Source organism: Fukomys damarensis, unplaced genomic scaffold, assembly GCF_012274545.1.
Source record: "Fukomys damarensis isolate Sample0158 unplaced genomic scaffold, DMR_v1.0_HiC HiC_scaffold_23, whole genome shotgun sequence".
Taxonomy (NCBI): Eukaryota; Metazoa; Chordata; class Mammalia; order Rodentia; family Bathyergidae; genus Fukomys; species Fukomys damarensis.
In genome coordinates, this window is record NW_022900935.1 from 39,815,195 (window position 1) to 39,821,892 (window position 6,698).

General features: G+C 47.9%; 1 long non-coding RNA gene across 1 annotated transcript in view; it reads right to left on the reverse strand.

The window, feature by feature from the left end:
• Nucleotides 1–4,180: 4,180 nt before the first annotated feature.
• The window catches only part of LOC104864853, a 3,446-nt gene continuing 928 nt past the window's right edge, over nt 4,181–6,698 (reverse strand). The window contains exons 2-3 of the long non-coding RNA XR_781003.1: nt 5,117–5,269; nt 4,181–4,226 (exon numbers count right to left, since the gene is read on the reverse strand). This is a non-coding gene — a long non-coding RNA (uncharacterized LOC104864853). The remainder of the gene's footprint in view (nt 4,227–5,116; nt 5,270–6,698) is intronic.

Sequence of the window (6,698 nt, forward strand, 5' to 3'; positions counted from 1 at the left end):
GCAGTCCGCGCGGACACCTCCAGGGACCTTGGCCGTCTGACTGCCCAGCGTCTCGGATCCAGAAACTCCGCCCGCAGCCGCCGGCGATGGGCACCGCCCCAAACCAGGCGCCTCGCGTCACCTCCTCCCGCCCAGGGCCCCCGACTGACGCAGGAAGCGACCAATAAGAGCGCAGACCTGGAGGCTGCAGGCGAATCGCAGGGGAGACAGGGAGGGGCAGGAGGATGCTAAGGGCTCCGGAGACACCCGAGCGCCCCCTGGTGGCCAAGGAGCCGAAGCCGCTGCGGGGGTGCGGGGTGGGCAAAGGCGGCGCCCGGGTTCCCTCCCGGGTGACCCCCGGAGGTCGTCAGTGGGCAGCGGCCCTGCGTCGGCCGCCCGATAATCCGCATTGCGAGTGGACAAAAGGTTGGCTGAGTGGGGCGGGGCGGGGCGGGACTGGACGGACCGGACGCCGGCTGGGGAGCCGGGATTCCTAAGGGAGCGGCCGAGAGTGGAGTCATCGTGAGTCTGGAAAACATCTCTCAGGGAGCTGCGCGATCCGAGCCACGCACGCGGATGAGCGGAGCCCGCAGAGAGCTTCCTGGCCTATTCTTATCGATCCCGCGCGCAACACCTCCCACACGCCACCTTGGGAGAAAAGGCGGAATGAGTAATGGAAAAGCATGACTCCGCGAGCGCGTGCGGGCTGGGAGGAAAGGAACAAAACGCTTTGTGTCCCCAGGTGAAGGAATCGAGAGCCCCCACGCGCGAGGTGCCCTTGAGAGGGCTGCTAGAATCCAAAGCCCAAGAGCACGAGAGAATACTTTACCAGCCCCAGAGAAAAGCCCACTACTGTACTGGTCATGGGCAGTATACTCAGCGATAAGATAGGCAGCTGCCCCTCGCATGCCAAGCACCACTACTTTCTAAGGTTGTGAAATGTTTAGGGGTTTACTAGCAGAAATGGGAAGTAAAATCAGATTTCTTTTTTTGCCCCCTGAATTCAATACAATATTATTGGGCATAACGGGCTGGATTTAACAAGCATATCCACATTGAAATTAAATTTTCTACACTAATAGTTCTGGAAAATCAACTACCACTAAAGTCCTCTGACTTTTCAATCATTCAATATTTATTGGCCATTTCGCATTTTAGTAGGAATTTTCTACTCCACCAACCCACAAAAGGATTTGCATGGCTTACACCAAAGCAATCACTTCCTAAAACCAGGAATGAAATGTTCTTTTTTTTTTTAATTGGGGCTGTGCGTGGTGGTACACCCCTGTAACCATAGCACTCCGGAGACAGAGGCAGCCTGTACTCCACAGTGAGTTCAGGGCCAGCCTGAACCACAGAGTGAGACCCTGTTTCAAAAATACAACAATGACAAGCTGGGCATGGTGGCGCACTCCTGTAATCACATCAGTCAGGAGGCTGAAGCAGGAGGATCGCTGTGAGCTCAAGACCAGCCTGGGCTACACAGTGAGTTCCAGGTCAGTCTCAACTACATAGTGAAACCCTGTCTCAAAAACAAACAAACAAACAAACAAAAAAAACAATAGGCTGGTGATTTAGCTCAGTGGTGCTGCCACCTGCCTTGCAAGCACAAGGTCCTGAGTTCAATCCCCAATACCAAAAAAAAAAAAAAAAAAAAAAAAAAAAAAAAAAAAAAAAAAAAAAAAAAAAAAGACAAAAAATGGGCTGGAGGTGCAGTTCAGTGGAAGAGTGCTAACTTAGCAAGTGTCAGGTCTAGGTTTCATCCCCAGCTCTGCCAGAAAAAAAAAATAAGGATAGGAAAATGTTGATCAAGGGATACTGAGAGGTTCTGGGGTGCTACTGGGGTGGCTATTGACAGTAATGTACTGTACACTTCAAAAAGCTAGTGGAAAAGGTTTTGAAAGTACACCATTAAGAAATGATAAAGATATAGGTATCTTTAACCTGATTGAAACATTACAATGTATACATGTATCTAAACATAACATGGTACTCCACCCAAGTGTACAGGGTTTTGTTTTGTTTTGTTTTGTTTGTGGTACCGGGGATTGAACTCCAGTCCTTGCACTTGTGAGGCAGGCAGTGGAACCACTGAGCTAAATCCCTGGCCCCGCAATTGGTTTTTTGTTTGTTTGTTTTTTAATGGAAGTATGGATTTAACCCAGGGCCTTTGCACTGCTCACCAAATCATCAAATTGCCTAGATTGGGCTCAAACTTGCAATCTTCCTGCTTCAGCTGAGATGACAGCTGTGCACAACCATGCCCAGCCAGCTTTTACATTTTTATGTATCAGCTAATAATATTTTTAAAAAATAAGTAATAGGCAGGGCATGGTGGTGTATGCCTGTAATCCCAGCACTCAGGAGGCTGAGGCAAGAGGATCATCACGGGTTCAAGCCCACTTAATTTAATGTAACTATTTAATTTAGTTTTGCACTAGTGGGGATCAAACTCGGGCCCTTGCATGTGCCAGGCAAGTGCTCTACCACTGAATTGCATCCCTAGCCCTTATTTTATATGTTTGTTGAATGGTTGGTACTGAAAACTCATCCCAGGGCCTTTGCCTAGAGCTACATTCCCCAGCCCTCTTTTACTTCATATTTTGAGACAGATTCTCTGTAAATCATTAAACTGCCCAGGCAGGGCTCAAATTTGCAATCCCTCAGCCTCAGTTTCCCAGAGTATTAGGATTACAGGTGTGCACAACCATGCTTGCTTATTTGTTTATTCATTCATTTATTGGTACCAGGGATCGAACTCAGGACCTTGCGCTGTGAGTTAGGCAGCGGCGGCACCACTGAGCTAAGTTCCCAGCCCTCATTTTTAAATTTTTTTAATAGGGTCTTGCTGAGTTACCTGGGCTGGCCTCGAACTTGCCAGCCTCCTGCCTCAGCCTCCCAAGCAGCTGGGATTACAGACATGCACCAAGCCAGCTTGCAATCTGTAATATTTTATTTCTTGGAGTGGAGGGTAACATGAGATTGAAAATGGTAGGGTCGGGTGGTGTGTACGTGGCCGGGTAGCATTACATGGCCTGTATGCTTTACTGCCTGTTAACAAATATTCATGGCCGCAATGTGTAGCTCTTGCCTGGAATGTACCAGGCCCTGGGTTTGATGACTGGCACCACAGAAACAGTTCCTATCTTAACTAAATATGTCTGAAGGGACCTCAGCTGCAACACTGCCCGTTAATCCTCTGCAGACGCAAATAACAGCTGCTGTAAAGGGGACAGGGACAAGCCCAGCAGCTGGGCCAAGAAGCACGAAGCCGTGTGTGTGGAAGCTGCGATCCTCTCTGACCCACTCTAAAATATTCCCGCCTCCCAGCCGGCGCCCCTAAGGCCAAGGGACGGAAATCCCTTCCCAACTTGGAGTCCATGCTCAGAAATGCCACACGCTGACAATGGAGGGGACAAAACCCTACGGGATCTCGTTTTTATTTCTGGGAGAATGGAAGCTGCAGCCCCTTGCTGGGTTCTCCTGAGCCATAAAGAGAAATATTTTCCAATTCTTCTAACCAAGGTCAGGTAACACATATAGTGAAGTCTTTGGGTCATGTTGTGTGATTATAAATAGTTACCACTTGTATCTTTGGACCTAGGAGTCTAGAAGTCTCTCTACCCTGTTAAGCCTCAAAAATATCTGTCTTCCTATACAGTTTTTTAAAATATTAATATCTATTTTATAGACATGTCTTCAGATTATACTAAACAATGACAACAAGGAGCTTGGTTTTTTTTTGTGTGTGTGTGTCTGTGTGTGTGTGTGTGTGGTTTTTGAGACAGGGTCTCACTATGTAGTTGAGACTGACCTGGAACTCACTGTGTAGCCCAGGTTGGTCTTGAACTCACAGCGATCCTCCTGCCTCAGCCTCCTGAGTACTAGGATTACAGGCATGTGCCACCACGCCTGGCAACAAGGAGCTTGTAAAACATCAATTAATGCACTAATTTTTTTTTCCTTTTTTTTTTTTTTTTTGGTACCGGGGATGTCCTTGCGCTTGAGAGGCAGGTGGTGGAACCACTGAGCCAAATCCCCAGCCCTCTCAATAAGTATTTTAACAAAGAGGATGCAAGGTGATTTCACCTCATAGATATGAATATACATGCCAAAGTTATTTGGAGTCAGAGAGGAAACCTGAAGATATTTTAGAACTGGTTAGTTTACCCCATCAGGAAACAATAAACTTATGCCTCTAGTTTGACAAGGATTGATTTTATTTGGTGACTTCAACTACTCAGCATCTGGAAGGAAAGAAGAAAAAATCAGCTGAAATAGATGTTACAAATTTCACGTACCTTACATACCAGAAAGTCCTTCAAGCCTGCATTCAATATCTCTTCATTAATATTTCATCACTATGTGGTTTTTATTTTGTTTTGTTATTTTCAGCATTGGGGATCAAACCCAGAGCCTTGAGCATGCTAGACAAATGCTCTGCTACTGGGCCACATGACCAGCCACCCTCCCCACTCATTCTTTTATTGTTTTGGTTTTTTGGTACAAGGTCTCACTATATAGTCTAGGATGGCCTTGAACTCACCATGTAGCCCAGGCTGGCCTCAGACTCATGGTGATCCTCCTGCCTCAGCCTCCCAAGAGCCACCACACTTGCCTCACTAATTCTAACAAGCTCCACTGTCTGCCACCTTCGCCGGTGAGGTGTTAGGAGCAAAGTAGAAGGGAGGGAGTGCAATGGTAGCCAAAGCTGGGCTTTATTCCAGCAAAAGCTAAAATGTAAAAAGTATGGGGAAGACCTCAGAAAACAGCTGGCTGATGACATGTGGACCCAGATGACTTTGAGGTGTTTTCAAAACTCAAGTGAATAGAAAACATGAATGTCTGAGGCTAACTAAAACAGCTGAAACCATGCAATAGGGTAGGAACATAACCCTAGAAGGTAATTTTTTAAATACTTTGAGTAAAGGTTGCTGGAGCCCAGCCTCCTCCCTGTCCGCTTTCTTCTCCATAGATTAGACTGTGTCTGTGACCCTGGACGGCACAGCCCTGGGAGACAGTTCGCTGTATCCGTCCCTGTTCCCGCCCTGCAGATAGCCCATGGCATGGCCTTCTCTGCCTGTTTGTCTTCCACTATGAATAAAGAGTGTGTGGGACTTCGGCCGGCCATTAGCACCTGACAAGCTATGTTCCACCTGGTCCAAGCTTTCAAGAACAGTCTCGGTTTCTTCATTTTTCTTCATCTCCCTGGCTTCAGACCCTACACGGTGCGAGTCGTGGCAAAAGGTGACTCTGTTGAGGAAATAAGTTTCTACACTTCTAGATGAGCCTGAAAGAGAAAGACCTGCCTAGACCCCTGCTTTCTTTTTCTCCCTCCCCGCCTTTTTTTTTTGGTGTCGTTCTTTACAGTTCTAGGGCTCAAACCCAGGGCCTTTGCACTAAGCTATATTCCCAAGACCCACTCCCCTTTAAGAATTTTGAGACAGGGTCTTGCTAAGTCCAAGTCACTAAATTGCTCAGGATAGGCTTAAACTTGTAGTCCTTCTGCCTCAGCCTCCCAGAGTACTGTGGTTACAGGCATGGGCCACCATGTCTGGTTTAGACCACATTTTTTTTTTGAAACAGGGTCTCCATATGTAGTCCAGGCTGGACTTGAACCCATGATGTAGGCCAGGCTGGCCTCAAACTCAAGGTGATCCTCCTGCCTCAGCCTCCTGAGTATTAGGATCACAGGTATGCACCACCACACCTGGCTAGAGCACATTTTCTAAAGGCCCTCAAGGCAATAGCCAAATAAATCAAGTGATGTCATTTTCCCCCTTTTCCTCCAATGCTCAATTATGTCAAAATGAGTATCAGTGTAGCTAGGAATGCATAAATCACACTACAGGTTAGTGTGACTCCAGGGATCACCAGGGCTTCAAGGGCCACAAAGGAAATACCAAACAATCAGACCAAGACAGAAACACTCACATTGCTGTAAAGAGTAAAAGAATGGGTAGGATTTGTTTTGTTTTTGAGACAGGATCTCACTATGTAGTTGAGACTGACCTGGAATTCACTATGTAGCCCAGGCTGGCCTCGAACTCACAGCGATACTCCTGCCTCAGCCTCCCTGCGCATCACACCCGGCTAAGGAGGGGTAGCAGCTCAATGTGGTATGTTTGCTTAATTTCAGTGGTTTCTTCCAGACATTGTTTCAATCGGCTGGTGAGTCTTGGCCCCCATGGCCAGCCCAAAATCAGCTGGGCATTTGTCATTACAGCCAGGTAAAAACACTCCGCAGAGAGCCCTCTCCCAAAGCTCAGTGGGTGCTTTATTTTCTGCAATGGGCATTTTTACCAGTGAGGAACAACCTTGTGACAATTAGCTCCAGTCTGAAAGCCATGATTCAAGAAACCACACTGCTATTTCCTGGAACTGTGGAGCCATGACAGATGGCCCAGTGCACACTGGCAGAGCAACGAAGAGGCCATGCCAGGAGGGCCATGCTGGGACACAGCACCAAGAACGCACCGACAGGGCCCAGCAGTCCTGAGTGGCTGGTGAGCTCCGACCTCCCCGAGGTCCCCTGTGAGGAAGACATCATTGGTCACTCCAATGCTGCCACTCTCAAATGGGGCCTCCTCACCCACTCTGCGTGGAGCACAGCCCCAGTGATGAGTGTAGAATCCATGCTGAGTTGGCTGTGGTAGCACATGCCTGTAATTCCCATGCTTGGGAGGCTGAGGCAGGGGGATTGCATGAGTTTGAGCAGC